General features: G+C 49.6%; 2 protein-coding genes across 2 annotated transcripts in view; one reads left to right on the top strand and one right to left on the bottom strand.

The window, feature by feature from the left end:
* Positions 1-11571, bottom strand: part of LOC144162493 (uncharacterized) — a 520233-nt gene extending 508662 nt beyond the window's left edge. Inside the window, exon 1 of the mRNA XM_077693052.1 lies at positions 11476-11571. The gene's annotated coding sequence lies outside the window, so the exon portion shown is untranslated. The remainder of the gene's footprint in view (positions 1-11475) is intronic.
* Positions 11572-11663: 92 nt separating this feature from the next.
* LOC144162492 (uncharacterized) overlaps positions 11664-15543 on the top strand; it is a 269103-nt gene continuing 265223 nt past the window's right edge. Inside the window, exon 1 of the mRNA XM_077693051.1 lies at positions 11664-11696. The gene's annotated coding sequence lies outside the window, so the exon portion shown is untranslated. The remainder of the gene's footprint in view (positions 11697-15543) is intronic.

Genomic DNA, 15543 nt, shown 5'->3' with positions numbered 1-15543 from the left:
CGTGGAAGATGCTGCGACCGCTCATATCTGGAGGAGGTCGCGGCTTCACGAACACGCGCGAAGGCGACGGCGCGGGGCGAAAATATAGAACGACTGCCCCAACACACCCGCCTTACCGCCACCCCTTACATTCGTATGCTTAGTATACCGAGCCCTCGCGTGTGCCGAATCGCGCTCTGCGCAACAAAATCAGTACGATGACAAACGGTCGCTCCACATCCGTCCACCTATACATTTGTACGCTGTCTTGTTGGTGTACATACACTGTTTACGCTTGTGTAGTCACGTCAATACGACGCAGGCTACTGGCACACAGCGACGTAGAATGTCATTCCAGTTAAATAGCTTCGCCAGAGGCCTGCACTTCAAGCGTGGTACAGTTTCTCGTATAGTGATGTCGATATTTGTGCCTCTGTGAGCCGCGCCATCCCTGAGGGCAGCCTAAGTTACCACCTGTGCAACTGATTCAGCAGACGACATCGTTGGACAGATACTACCAATCGTTTTATCTCGCAGAAACGTAACGGCATCGCAAAATGTGCACGAAAGTTTAGATGACTGCACACTTCGTAGAAGATATGGCATCTCAAATGAAGGATAAGAAGTGGACTCAGGCTGGTAATGTAACTCGGAGAAGTGACAGCCGGTGAACCATCAGGCTGACAGACTGGCTACCGAGAGCGGTAGCCAGTCTGTCAGCTTGATGGTTTAACACTCTGCAGAATAATAATTAAAAAAAACATCAGAGGAGATAGCGGTGACCCCTGCGGAACACCGCAGTTCTCAACGCAGAGGAGTCGCATGTAGAGCTGACTCCACTACTAATTGAAGGGGTCAATTAGCAGTGGACGGAAACATTAACTCGACGTACGGATGAAGTTAGAAAGTCTCGAGATAAAGAATGAACTATGGCATTGTAACACAGGAACGGCAGGAGCAACATGGAGAGGCCTTCTTTTTGCGGTGTATACGAACATGATGATGAGGAATGATGTGATGATGTTGCTGTTAGTTATGATTATTATTATGATGATGATGGCGATGGCGGTGATGGCGATGAAATTTTGTACCACAGTGTTCCACCGAAAAACTTTAAAAACACGCTCCTCTCTTTCCTACATCAGCAAAAGGTGCATCACATACAGCAAGTAATAAACATACGCCCCGGCGCCAGTATTGCATTTCAAGAATAGAAAAACTGCGCGTCAAAGACAAGACAATACGGAAGGGACAGGACGGGCTTTCCTTATTGTCTTGTCTTTGGCGCGCAGTTTTTCTACTCTTTAAATGCAACAGCAACTAGCCCAACAACACGCTATACTGTGCCAGTACAGTATAGCCCACGTAGAGCGAACCCGGCTTTAATGAAATCCCGGCTATAACGAACAAGACTACATTTCCCGTTATCATTTGTATACATAGATTTTATGTCCGGATATAGCGAAAGACGGATATAACGAACTGATTTTTGTTTACCAATGTGTTCATTATAAGCGGGCTGCATTGTATAGTCATGGCAACCACAATGGTAACCACGGCAAGCACATCACAGTGCGAAGGATAGAAATGATAATCCTTCTTCTCAAAGGGGGCAAGTGCTCAAAAAAAAGCTAGGCTGCACTGCCGCCCATCCACGATCAAGCAAAGCTGCAACTTGCGTTTGCCGGGCACCTACAGACTAAGGGTAAGGGCAGCAGTTTGAAGGCGCAAAAGACTAAGTAGCAAGGCGTTCGCTGCGTAAGAAGGCGACACGAGAAGCGACACGTGCAAGCTGTCGAAATCCCACTCGGTAATGCGCCCGTCACGAAGCATAGCCGATGCGGAGCGGAACGTACGCGATCCGCGAGCAACCAGTTGCTTCCACCTTATCGAGCGCCTCCGCTACTGTACTCCAATTATGCCCCCTCCCTTCGCGGTCTCGACGGCCGATCACGTTCGACATCGTTCTCGGCCTCCCGCGCAGCCAACACTTTAACACAATCAACTCGGCACGACTCCGCGGAATAAGGGGAGGAGGGTACGGGCGACGGGGCTGCAAAGAAGGCGCTATGCCTTGCAGAATAGTCCAAACTAGCGTAAAAGAAGCCAGCCTACGAAATAAGCGAGCAGAGTGAAGACGGCGTAGGGTTAGGGTTGAGAGGTCAGGACGTTTAACAGAACCCCGCAGCCGCGTTTCAGCCGAGCACGGCGCGTCCAATAAAGCACGGCATAGGGAAAGAACAAACGAGTGAGCCACTTTACGGAGCGTACAAACCCGGCCCCAAAGCATACACCGAATAGGAGAGGTGGGAGGGACCGCTACCAGAAGTCCTAGTTTGTTCGAACCGGCCGAAATGCGTGTCCGTGTCCATTTCATCTCCCAGCTTCGCCCGCACTCTCCCCCACTCTTGTACCCTTTCCGTCCAGCTAGCCCGCCGTGACCGCCCACTCGGAGAGCGCGGGGGTCACAGTGTTTAGCAGAGTCGTGTTCTCCGCGCTCCGGGGTCAGCGGTGTAGGTTCGCGCGCCGAGCGCGCGCTGCACTCTCTTGATCCAAGTTCAACGTTGATGTTGGACGCGGGGAGAAGGGGTCAATTAGAGGATGCACAACCGCCGACTGCCCGCCTGCCCAGAAGCAGCGGCGTCAAAAGACCCGTGCCAGCCAGCCATCGAGATAAATCGCGTGCCGAACTCTGCTCATATGTGTGCGTATACCGCACAAAACGATTCATAATTCATGGGCACCAGTGCGGTCCCGGTTACTTGACCGCGAGTGTACATGCGCGCACGACGCCGCGGCGGTGGCGGCCGCCTCATATATGCACGGCTATAACTCGTAATGCGCGCCGGCGCTGTAAAACGAAACGTGAGCGCGAAAAAACAAGAATGTCTTGTTGTTGCCTCACGGAATGGTTACTGCGTTAGCCCCCCCCCCCCCCCCCCCCCCCCCCAGGATGCCACGCAGCAAAAGTAAACAAGCCAACAGCAACCACGGAGCGCAGGAAAAAAAAAAAACGTTTCTTGTTTCGTCGTCGAATACGATCTCTGCCCGATTCGAGGCTAGACATTTTCTCCATTTTGTAGAAACGCATGCGGCTGTCACGTTCTCTCCATCATCCATCCTCATCATTTTTGTGACCAGCCCTCACTGGCCGAGGATAACCCTTCCTCCACTAATGAGACGTCTAGCATAAATCGACAGCCGGGTGACCATCCCGACAATCCTCCTCCTCCCACAAAAGACGACCCCAACCATCCTCAGCTGTGAAAATCTGTCTTTTTCGCAATGAACTTATTGCTCGTGGTGACCATCATCTTCATCCTTCTCCACCTTTTCCTCCATTTCCTCCTGCCCCTCATCATCATCGTCACCAATATATGGCCGCCATTCCCCCTTTATACATGGAAAAATGGTTTGTTGTTCGGTCCATACATGTGGAGAATTGAGAAGAAGTACCTTTGTAAGGGTGCGAATACAGCGGTCAAATTACACCCCTTACTACTTCTTGCCAGTTCCGCCGAAAGACGATTAAAGAATGAAGGTTTGTTTAGTGTATGTGAGCGTCGTTGCCGCACGATCCCCAAACCTGAATCGGAATTCCAGTTGCGGCGAAAGTACTATCCAGAAAAAAAGAGCACTCCTTCGACCCCCCCCCCCCCCCCCCCCGCTACACTCCGTCCCTTGTAGGTATGCAAATATTGTGCAGAGATTGTGCTAAAATAAGAAGGCGCTCCAAGGTATGATGACGACGGTGGTGGCTACTATGATGATGCTGATGGTGGTGGTGGTGATGATGATGATGACATACTAGGTATTTTCCTCATGGATAAGGAGTGGCGGTAAATGCAAAGCAAGCCAGCGCCACGCCTCCATGATGACCGGCGTTCGGCCCTTGCATGTGATCCGCTGGAGTATACGACGTAAGGCAAACTAGCGATCCACAGAGCTACACAATTACAAGGTGTCTCGGAGTATATTTTTCACGTGGCGAGCCGCCGGTAGCGAGAGGCCTTCCACAGTACGGCACGTGCCGTGTTCTGATCGCTCGCCCAGGTCGCACGTTTTCGAGCACGAGCTCCCACCGGTTCCCGTTTCAAGACCCCCCGTAGAGACTGCGGTCGGCGACTTACTCTTCACACACAATACGTCTTTGTCGCGTACCTTAAGACACCCTGAACGCTGAACAAAAAACACTCTTAGGAGTGGAGTCGAAGTAGACAGAAGATGTAATGCGTAGGAGGCTTGTGAATAGGCAAGCGCGCACAGAATGAACCCCAAGAAGAGGAAAAGGGAATACGCGATAGGCGGAAAGTTGAGGCGAAGGCGTGAAACTACTCCAAGAGGTTCCTGTTACAAAACAAGGGGCGATGAACGAACTCGGTTGGAAGTCGCTGTCCCTTTCTTGCGTGGCCTATAACATCGTCGACGACGGCAGGTAGCGGGAGATCGGGAGTGTTGCGCAACGAACGAGTGCGTCTCTCTCCATTCGTGTATAATGCCGTTTTTACTGCGAAACCACTATCACACTACCTCCGCCACTTTCGGGATAATTCGTGAAGACTGTTTCGTGAAGCCTCTTTCGCAAAGCATCCCGTATTTTCCACTTTATAACTCGCTCGCACTAAGGTTTGATGCGTAGCAGAGGGTTAGACCTAACCTCACGCTCTGAGTGAACGAAGTTGACCGGTGTACCCCCAGAGCATGACGGCGTAAGACTCAACTTGAAGGTTTGCTAACGTTAAGCCTAAACATAAAATGTTAGGCTTCGAGATTTAACTTCGTGAACTGCAACCATTGGAAGAAGTACTTGTGAGATTCCGACCACCGTTCCGACCACCGGTCGGAACGGTGGTCGGAATCGAACCCTGGTCTCTCGCGTTATGAAGCGGACGTCTGTCCGATTTCGCCATTACGGTACGGTCGAAGCAGTTTGGATTTGGAGAGGGGTGCATGGATGCGCAAAATTAAACGGAAAATGGACACCTGCGTCTCACGACGACGATGGTTGAACGCTATGGAATTCCCGTATCAGTAAAGCACGGGAGAGCGCAATCGCAGGGCCGTAAACCATCCCCGTAGGAAAGCTTCGCGTTTCTTCCCTTTCAATAGTTCGAACTTACACATTAATTCGAACTGAGATAGCATCCCCTAGCGGATGATGGCGTCCCCTGAGACAGCGTCTTTTTGGAACTTCGCTCCGCGGTCAATCGTGTTTCGCGTCCCGCACTCTTTTGGATTCGCCGTCCAACCGCACTCTCACCGAGGATTGGGGGCAATCTTTTTTTCAAGGCAGCCAACTTCAAAGCTTTGGTTCTTTGGTGCTAGGCCCCTTGGAGCAGTGCACAGAAAAGGAGAGCCTCACGCTACACGCTAGGGAAAATGAAATATCACGCTACATTTTAACCTCTTTCTGCTTGGAGATTATCTTACCTGCTTCGAGATTACCTGTCTCACTATTGCGTCCTAATAAATCGAGCGCTTGAAGAAGTTGGCGGCTCTTAAGAGCAAACACGAGAAGGAAATAACTAACAGCAAAAACAAAATAATGGCCTCTCGGTGCAAAAGAAACAAAATTCACGCATCTCCACGAAGTGAATCATGACGAGTGGGCGAAACACTGGGGATTGTTCTTACCGTAAATCACCCGTGAGAGTGCTCACTGCTGCTAAGACCATTTCCAATCCAATACAATTCAATTTAATCCAATCCAATCCAATCCAAATCCCATTCAATCCAATCCAATTTAACGCTCCTCGCGCATGCGCAGCACGCACGCGCACGCCGGAGAACGCACGGATTACGGACATTGCGAAGTCCTAAGGTGCTTCGCACCTAAAAACAATGTTCAGACTGGAAGCGCGAACGAACCGAGTTGATGAAAGGTTCATACCAGCGCCCCGTCGCCCAGCAGAGCTCTGTACAAAGCTATGCGAGGGATACAAGGTGGAGGAGACGAGGGGGAGAAGGCAGAGATGACCCGCCTCCAAGATGAGAAAACTCCGTCGCAGAAATCGAATTACGCGAATTGAGAAAAACCTCGACGCATCAAAATGAGGGCGGCCAGCGGCAAATCCATCTCACCGGCTGCATGCGTTACGATACAAGAGCGTCTGCGAAGCGCTCCAAGACGCCGCCGACGACGACAAGACACCGCAGTAAACAGAGAACTCCGGCTCCCGGAAGACGGAAAACAACGCCCTCGGGAAAGCGTCGAGGGGCGCGCTTGTATGCGTGTGTGAGACGGGGAAAGGTGAAAAATACGAATTAGTGGCACTAAGGCAGGGGGAGACGCCAGAAACACGCTAGAAATCCTAGCGAGAGAGAGAGAGAGAGATATGGGGGAAAGGGAAACGACGACAAGCTTCGTATAACGAGATGGCATAAGAAGGATGAGAGAAGCGGTTCGTTAAAACAGGGGATACGTGTAAAGAGGCGCCAGTAAAAAGAATATCACCGAGAAGAAAAAAAAAGCCTTCCAGCCGGGATATAAGTCCGCGGAAAACTGCGTCGCCCGCAAAACGCAGTCTACGAGGGGGCGTTAAGAGTCGCTGCGAAGAGTTTTCCTTCTTTTTCTGCGTGCGTGTGTGTACGGCGTTGGTTCTTCTCAGACCTCGCGGTTTTAATTGCATTAAGAACTCCTGTTGAATTAGCAGATTACCGCAAAGGAAACTTTCAATTCTTTTAATTGCGTTAGCGGCATCGTCGCCGTCTCTCCCGGCGATGCTTCTGAGGTTGTGCGAGGCTCTTCTGCCGAGGGGAACGCGCGACGACGGCCGGGGTCGAAAGGGTTTCCCGCAGGGTGGTGGAGTCTGCCCTATGCTCTTCCTTTCCCGCCATTTCTTTTTTTGTTGTTTTTCTTGTATTCCCGATCCCGCGAACTCTCGCCGAGGTTCGACGCGCGTCTCGCTATTCGAGCTCTTAATCAGATTACGAGAATGCGAGTTATAAGAATTAGCGTGGATTAAAAAGAGTACCCCTAATCAACATGCGAGCTGGGAGACGGGGGAGGCGTCTCCGGTCGGGAAATTAAATCAAGACAAAGAAGAAAGCCGTCCTTCATCTTCTCAGTTTTCGCACACACCGGAATGCAACGAAAGAAAATGAACAGTCACTTTCCGTGGCTTTACGGTTTTATTCGTAATAGTAATATTAACGTGCTATACTTCACAGAATACGATTCTTTATGTGGAGGCAGGAACTGAATCGAAAGCTGTACTGTTCAGGTCCAACTCTGAATCAAAGGGCCCAAAATTAATCGTACAAACAAGGTGCTTGCTGATCCTAATTACGACGCACGGCCTAAAAAGGACGAGTCCGACCTGGAATACATAGTTTAGATTTCGCTGCTTGCTACAAGTGTTTGTTCAGATTCATTTATCGGTTCTGACTTACGTTTGACAAAATACAATTCGGCTGCAGCTAACGCTTCATTAAACTAACTAAGAAATCGCCCAAGCTGATTGAGCCCAAAAGCTTCATAAAATTTTCATTTCTACTGCCACATTTCAACTTTTGGTTCCGGCAGATTCAGCGCGGTCAGCGCTCCTTCAGCGCGCGTTTGAGCCCCACTTCAGCAGATACTTGTACTTTTCCCTGCTGGCTTGGCTACATACGCCAGGTATGAGAGTCGAATATCTGAGATCGTTTATTCCTTGAAGAAAAAAAAACATTGGGGGTTGATAACTGTTCTGAAGGAATTTATTAGGAGCACAGAGTGTGATGACAGGTGCACTCACTCACTCACTCACTCACTCACTCACTCACTCACTCACTCACTCACTCACTCACTCACTCACTCACTCACTCACTCACTCACTCACTCACTCACTCACTCACTCACTCACTCACTCACTCACTCACTCACTCACTCACTCACTCACTCACTCACTCACTCACTCACTCACTCACTCACTCACTCACTCACTCACTCACTCACTCACTCACTCACTCACTCACTCACTCACTCACTCACTCACTCACTCACTCACTCACTCACTCACTCACTCACTCACTCACTCACTCACTCACTCACTCACTCACTCACTCACTCACTCACTCACTCACTCACTCACTCACTCACTCACTCACTCACTCACTCACTCACTCACTCACTCACTCACTCACTCACTCACTCACTCACTCACTCACTCACTCACTCACTCACTCACTCACTCACTCACTCACTCACTCACTCACTCACTCACTCACTCACTCACTCACTCACTCACTCACTCACTCACTCACTCACTCACTCACTCACTCACTCACTCACTCACTCACTCACTCACTCACTCACTCACTCACTCACTCACTCACTCACTCACTCACTCACTCACTCACTCACTCACTCACTCACTCACTCACTCACTCACTCACTCACTCACTCACTCACTCACTCACTCACTCACTCACTCACTCACTCACTCACTCACTCACTCACTCACTCACTCACTCACTCACTCACTCACTCACTCACTCACTCACTCACTCACTCACTCACTCACTCACTCACTCACTCACTCACTCACTCACTCACTCACTCACTCACTCACTCACTCACTCACTCACTCACTCACTCACTCACTCACTCACTCACTCACTCACTCACTCACTCACTCACTCACTCACTCACTCACTCACTCACTCACTCACTCACTCACTCACTCACTCACTCACTCACTCACTCACTCACTCACTCACTCACTCACTCACTCACTCACTCACTCACTCACTCACTCACTCACTCACTCACTCACTCACTCACTCACTCACTCACTCACTCACTCACTCACTCACTCACTCACTCACTCACTCACTCACTCACTCACTCACTCACTCACTCACTCACTCACTCACTCACTCACTCACTCACTCACTCACTCACTCACTCACTCACTCACTCACTCACTCACTCACTCACTCACTCACTCACTCACTCACTCACTCACTCACTCACTCACTCACTCACTCACTCACTCACTCACTCACTCACTCACTCACTCACTCACTCACTCACTCACTCACTCACTCACTCACTCACTCACTCACTCACTCACTCACTCACTCACTCACTCACTCACTCACTCACTCACTCACTCACTCACTCACTCACTCACTCACTCACTCACTCACTCACTCACTCACTCACTCACTCCGCGTTCCGCGAGCCGGTTGCTCTCAATTAACGTGGCCATTATGTGTCCACAAAGATGCTTTCTGATCTAAGTCTGAAAGCAGGAGTGGTTGCTTGACGCTAGGTATACACGTCGTAGACGAAGATAAAGCCTCCCTCATCAAGAACGTATTATACATCGCCGGCATGCGCTTAACTTGTGCTTAACTGCAGCCCAACGTCTAAATATTGATTTTCAGTGGGTTATCGATAAAAACCGCGGAAGGGTGTGGCGAGCGAGCAAAGATTAGGGTGGCACCGCCTTAAAGACGCGCGCACAGGTGTCGTCAAAAGTAATCAAAACACTAGAGCTGTGCAGTTTATAACTCGCTCGCGAAAATGTAGGGGGTGGGAGGGACGCGGCTACACGTGATTGGCCGAGGTTAGACGGTTTGAGGTGTTTACGTCGCCAAGTGGCACCCCCAGATCGACATACCATGAGTATGCCTTTGCTTGGCACAACGCTCAATTTGAATTCTAACATATCGTTAGGCCTAAACCTACCGCGTTAGGCACAACGCACGCTTTGAGGCCTAAGGTCGTCAAAAACGGTTCCCATTTGACGATGCGTTCTCTGTAAACAAGGTACTTCAGCCTTCAGGTACCGGTTGACGAAGTAAACGTTTGGCTCACAGCGAAACATTAGGCCTAGGTTCTGGCGCATACCCGACAGTTGTAGCCGTTATTCTAACAAGGTGTTGATACGCATACCCAGACAGTCGCACGTACCCACATGGTGAATCACAAAACTGCTTAAAACCATGAATGGACGCCCCTTTCGCACTATATTTTGTGGCCGGCGCAACCACAGCGTCGGCGAATTTTTCTTTTCGTAAAATAGTTTTCCACCAGCCCCGATTAGTACAAGGTTGGAGGCCGTTCTCACGTTTGAAGAGGCTGCTCTTAATGCACGCACCCGCAGGCCAGGCTTGAGCGGCCGAAAGCTCGCTTAAATCCATGAGCCCGCGCTCTAATCATTCATGCGACACCAGCAGCGCTGTTTGAACCTTACGAATATTTTTCTCTGGAATACACTTAAATTCCCGCTTTAAGTTTACAGTTCACGGGTTATTATTTGGAAATGCACAGTTGCTTGATTATTATTCTTATTCTTATTATTATTATTATTTGCTTCTCAGGTTTCTGTAACTATTTTTACTTTATTACTCCTGTCATACATATGGTTTTTGTGTGTTGTGTCGTCTCAATTTTAGTTTTTTTATGCTTTGTATATGGTGTACCAGTACCAAGACCCTAGGGTTGTTCCTGGGCATCAAAAATAAAGGTTGATTGATTGATTGATTGATTGATTGATTGATTGATTGATTGATTATTATTGCCTATATGATTGTTCCATATGAGCGACAGTGGTGAATCTACACCGACACTTTCTTTGATCTCTCGCAGATAGAAGCGACTGTCTCTCCGAAAGAAAGCCTCCACTGCTGTCGAAGGTGAGTCCAACAAGAATAACAAAACTGCGACATGCCTCGATACTATTACGCGGCGAGTTGATGACACTATTTAGAGGCCACGACCGCTGGAGGAACCGACGTACCTTATTATTCAGTCGTTCCCTTGACTTTATCGCTCCTTCGCACGCAGAACCAGAATATGCTTCTGAACTGCGCGTTATATTTGTCATTTCCACCCGTAGTGCGAAGGGAAAGTACCAAATCTTTGCGGCAACAGTGTGATTTAAAAAATTCTGCGATGCCTGTTTAGCAAAAATAACATTAAAAGCAACACCACATGATGAAATACTTGACCATGAAGCTCATAACTCGGTTGTCTTGGCTTTGGCTAAAGCTTTAGGACGATCCAGGTCGACACAGCCACCGCGCCGACCTTTTTGAGCTTTCAACGGCTGCACGTAATGCGTGCGGAAACCCCTCAACGAAAGCGAAACGCGGTCACGTCGTCTGCTGCACAATCGCCGTACGGCACCGGTAGATGGTGCCACCCGTCCTCGTCTAGACACGGTGTCCAAGCCGGAGCAAACCAACAGCGTAAAGGCAGAATTGTGTCTTTGCGACGCGTATATAACCGCAGAGAAGGTAAGACATGTACATGGGAGTCACGGCAGCGTCAGGGCAGCAAGGCAAAGCGCCAAATGACTGTTTTAGCGCTGGATCATGTTTGTTTACATTGACGCCGGCAACTGCCGCAACGCCGGATACAAGGCTTTGCGGTCGTTTCGGTCCGGCTCCGAGGGTTTCAAACGGCGAAGCTTGGCGCCGCACAGCATCCGAATCACAAGTAACTACCCCAGGCCACCCGTGTTAAAACAGGTGGTTCAAAATAAAGCCAGGAAGCGTCGTTACCTTCAGTACGGTTCTCCACACCGCCGACTCAGTCGCGGATTACCCTGCGCGCCGCCATCTTGATTGGTGTCTAAACCGCACACGCGATGGCGCCACCATCGCGCTCCAGCGGGCGTCCCGCGGAGGGCAAGGAGGAAAAGGCCGGCGCGCGCGAGGGCTGTCGGGAGAGCGTTCTCCAAAACCAACATGGCTGCGGCACGGTGTCAGCTGTGAGGATCCGTGTGAGTCCCTTTTCGCTATTTGGCATGATCGCGGACAGGTTCGGCGGCCGATCCCGCGGAATACTGGAAGCAGAACGCGGGCCCCAGGTGCCCCCGGCGTACCGGCCGTCCAGCGCCAGCGCAGCGGCGTCAGCGAGCGTCGGAAAAGCGTCGGCTCGCGCGCGCGACGATGCTCTCCTCTCGGGAGCAGCAAACGCATGGCTTTCATCCTCCGTGAGGCTGTGCTCCGCGTCTTCGCCGCGCCGGTCGCGGATGCTGCTGGCACGCGCGCCCCTCGTGCTGCTCGCGCGTCTCTGCGGCACGCGTGCGCCTCCCTGGATGCTGAGATCCTTATCTGTTTGTTGTTTCTTACTTTCGGAACGTTCGCACTTCCCTGGCGCTAGCAGAGATCGCGCTGCGAGCCAGATGCTGTCCGGAAACGCGCTCTTTCTGCTGCTTTTTCGCCGCTGTGGCCGTCTCCACTGACGCATCGAGCGACGCGAAGAGCATGTCAGTGAACGTTCGCCGCGACGTTTACAAATGCACTGAGATACTGCATTCAGCACGGCTTTTGTGCGCTTCCGCGCGCAAATCGTTGAGTTCTGTTCGCGTAAGAGCGACGTACTTTTGACAGAAATATTTGGATGCGTGCAGTCATGCCTTTAGTGAGTAAAAACTGCGTTTACGAAGCTTTTCAGTGTAGTCGTATTTTCCCTGGGCTTGTTAATCGTCGCTGGTTTTATCATTCCGTTTAAAAGAAACTAAAGCTCCTGCATAGTGCGAACTTTATGGTGGTGTCTCGCGATCATCTAATCAAGCGAATGAAATCATCACAAGTAGAAGAGCCCCAACCCCATCCGGTTTGAGTATTTTCAACACTTCGCTTTCAAAGATTGTTTGTTTTCGTCGCTTTTGCAGCGAATGTTAGCCACAAAAACATAGAGGAGACACTTTGGTCCTCTTTGAGACGTCCCTACAGTGGGCGCGTTGACGAAAACCAGCCGATATTTGAACAGCCGTTAACGCAGGTTAGCGTCCTGACTGTCGCCTCATTCATATTACAATTTTAATAAAAGGCATTGGATAGAAGAGTCTCTGCGGCGAGCCATGCGAGATTTTGCCATCACGAGGTTTCTACAAGTTTGACGCATCCGATTTCGTAAGTGCCGCACCGTGCACGATTGCCGTACGCCCACATACTTTTCTTCGGAGCGGTACCGACGCTCGGCATGATTTCCCGCCCACTTTGGCTTCACAGGATTAAACCGCGAAGCTTCGAATGCAAACAAAATCTGCAATTTCAGTGCTAATGTTACTGCACCTACAGCGTTATGAAGTTTGCACTCCATATTGCAATCTGATTATAGCACGCGGTGTGAGCTTCGATGAGGGCAGCGGTGGTTTTCCTTTTTTTTTTTTTTTTTGTACAGAGACATATACTGCTCCTTCTGTTCCTCCATTTGATCTCTAAATGAGCATTTTTATGCATACAGATGCAGTTTAACATTCACATAGAATAGCTGGCTGCTTTAAGATATTTGGCTTCAGTACTGCAGTTTGTTTGGAACCGCCTTTATTTCCATCAGCTTAAACAATTTCAATCCACACTTGTCTCTCGCGCCTCTGCTTTTTAGCAACGATTTCGCGAACTCTGGGCAGAGCCTCTTTTAATCTGTCGCCGGTATGGAAGCAGACGACAAACAAAAATTGTATGACGTGGTTCACGCGATTCCTGTCACTTTTTGAATGAATGTTTGTTGGTCTTTTTTTTCGGTGAGAGTGTGGTTTCTCTGTTACCTAGTATCAACTAGGCGAAGATATGCTTGCTAGATCATGCACGAATCGTGTGGTTGGTGAAGTGCAGCCTGTATACAGCGCCAAGCGAACCTCTGCCTCCTATCGACCAAGTGACTCTTTGCTCGAACCTTATCGACCCAGAATAAGAGCCTTAGAAAGCGTTATATAGCACGGACAAAATGACCGCACTGAGCACCCGTAAACCTGTGCAGGCCTCGCCAGGAGTATACAACTGACGTGACGACACGAGCGTTAATCTATGCGACTTATAGATAAATTGCTAGCTCGGTTAATCTCTGGATACCTTTTTGTCTGGCGACATCAACGAACACGTATACATAACCAAGATAGTGTGGCACTCAACGCTGTACCCTTTTAATTGCCTCGTAATTAAACGTCTACATTTCACATTCGCTCAATCCTTTGTAAAGTCTACCTTGAGATACACCGGCAACCATTTACGAAGAGGTTCGTTTCCTGGGTTTTTTTTTTTTTTTTTTTTTTGCTTTTTCACATTTGGTTCAGGTGCTGTTGCTTGACCGGAGAAATCAATCAGTCTGGTCGGCCTCCTATATACACGCGGGAAAAGCGCGTACTGTAATTGGTGCAATACGTCTCTTTCGGCGCGCAATATTCCGTGTTTACGCGAGCGTCAGGAGCATCGACCTTTCTACACCCCCTCACCATTACGTTTGTATTTTGTTTTCTTTCTCACGTTGCTTGGCTTTATGTTATATGAGTTAAAAGGCGTATAATGAGAGCAGGCAGAGCAACGCGCTTTATCAGTATGCACTAATTTTAAAACGCAAGACATGCTCGATAGGGGGAAGTCGTGGGAAGCTCACTAAGACTACGGAAGATTGAAACACCACGAACGGAGGAAACTTTGGTCCTCTGGTTACCATCTCTCCCTTTTCACGTCCCAAAATTCGTAATATACTTCCAATGCGGGCGCACATTCCGCTATTTTTGTTCTTATTTTTTCACCGCTTTTTCCGGGGTAGATCGTCAATTTTGTACCCTGTGACCACTCCGGAGGCATCTTGCCGAACCCCGTTTGAATGGTTGTGCAAGAACTTGCACTGCACGCGCGTCTTGCACTTTAACGGACGCCTCCGGCGCCGTCGTCACGGTTGCAGCACCGCCCACATATGCGGTACTCAATCATGATATCTTGATAAAAGCGGCGTGCGACCACCCACCTTATCTGATGCTCTACCGTCGTATACCTAATTGCTCGCTTAAAGGAGTTTCCCTTTCTGAAACGTTTTCACGCGTTAGGTTACTCCCAGTGAGCCGAGTTGTGCAGGGGCTTGCTTCGCCGTAACAAATCCAAGTTAGAGCTGTGTGCTAATTGCCGTAATTTGAAATCGATGTTAGCCTGGCGTACTAGCTCAATTCACTTGTTAGGAGAAGTATTCATCCAGCGAGAAGATGGTAAAGACCAACAAACCCAGTTTGCTGGGCGTTCTCGCCACAGAGCTGTGCAATGCTATCCAAGCGACATTGAAATTCACACATTTCGGATAAAATTTCCATGCACCTGGTATTATCTTTTTGTCACCTACAGCATTACCTCTTCGCTAGTATGTAATAATAAAAAAGCCGAGGCACAAATTAACGTCGACAGAGAATCAGCAAACATTTCGTGATGTTGCTGAAGGATGCGGAGTGACTACATTGCGAATAGCTTGCGTACAATATACTGTCACGAATACAGGTGGGCAATACCCCATGCTGCCATGGCCCACCATTGACGATGATGAAGGAGGGGTGGGCGTGCAGCCTGGGCAGGCCCTGTCATGGCCGCTTGTAAATGTTGTAAATAAATCGTTCATAATCGACACTGCCGCCTGCCGTCTGGCGGCGCCGCTGCGTAGCATCTTTCGTGGAGCGGCGGACGTAGACGGTGGGCCATTTGGGCGTACATAGGCTGGTGGTGATGATGATGATGGTGATGATGATGATCATATATTTAGGTAGCTTCCCTGCGTTGTTATTACAGAAGTGTCCAAACCACTATCAGTTTCCAGAACATAAGCTTTGCGGCGCAGCGTGGTGCGTTGAGCCC

Source organism: Haemaphysalis longicornis, unplaced genomic scaffold (assembly GCF_048455015.1).
Source record: "Haemaphysalis longicornis isolate Haplotype H1 unplaced genomic scaffold, Haemaphysalis longicornis Haplotype H1 scaffold_12, whole genome shotgun sequence".
Taxonomy (NCBI): domain Eukaryota; kingdom Metazoa; phylum Arthropoda; class Arachnida; order Ixodida; family Ixodidae; genus Haemaphysalis; species Haemaphysalis longicornis.
The sequence above is the reverse complement of the archived record's forward strand: the minus strand, read 5'-3'. Positions and strand labels throughout refer to the sequence as shown.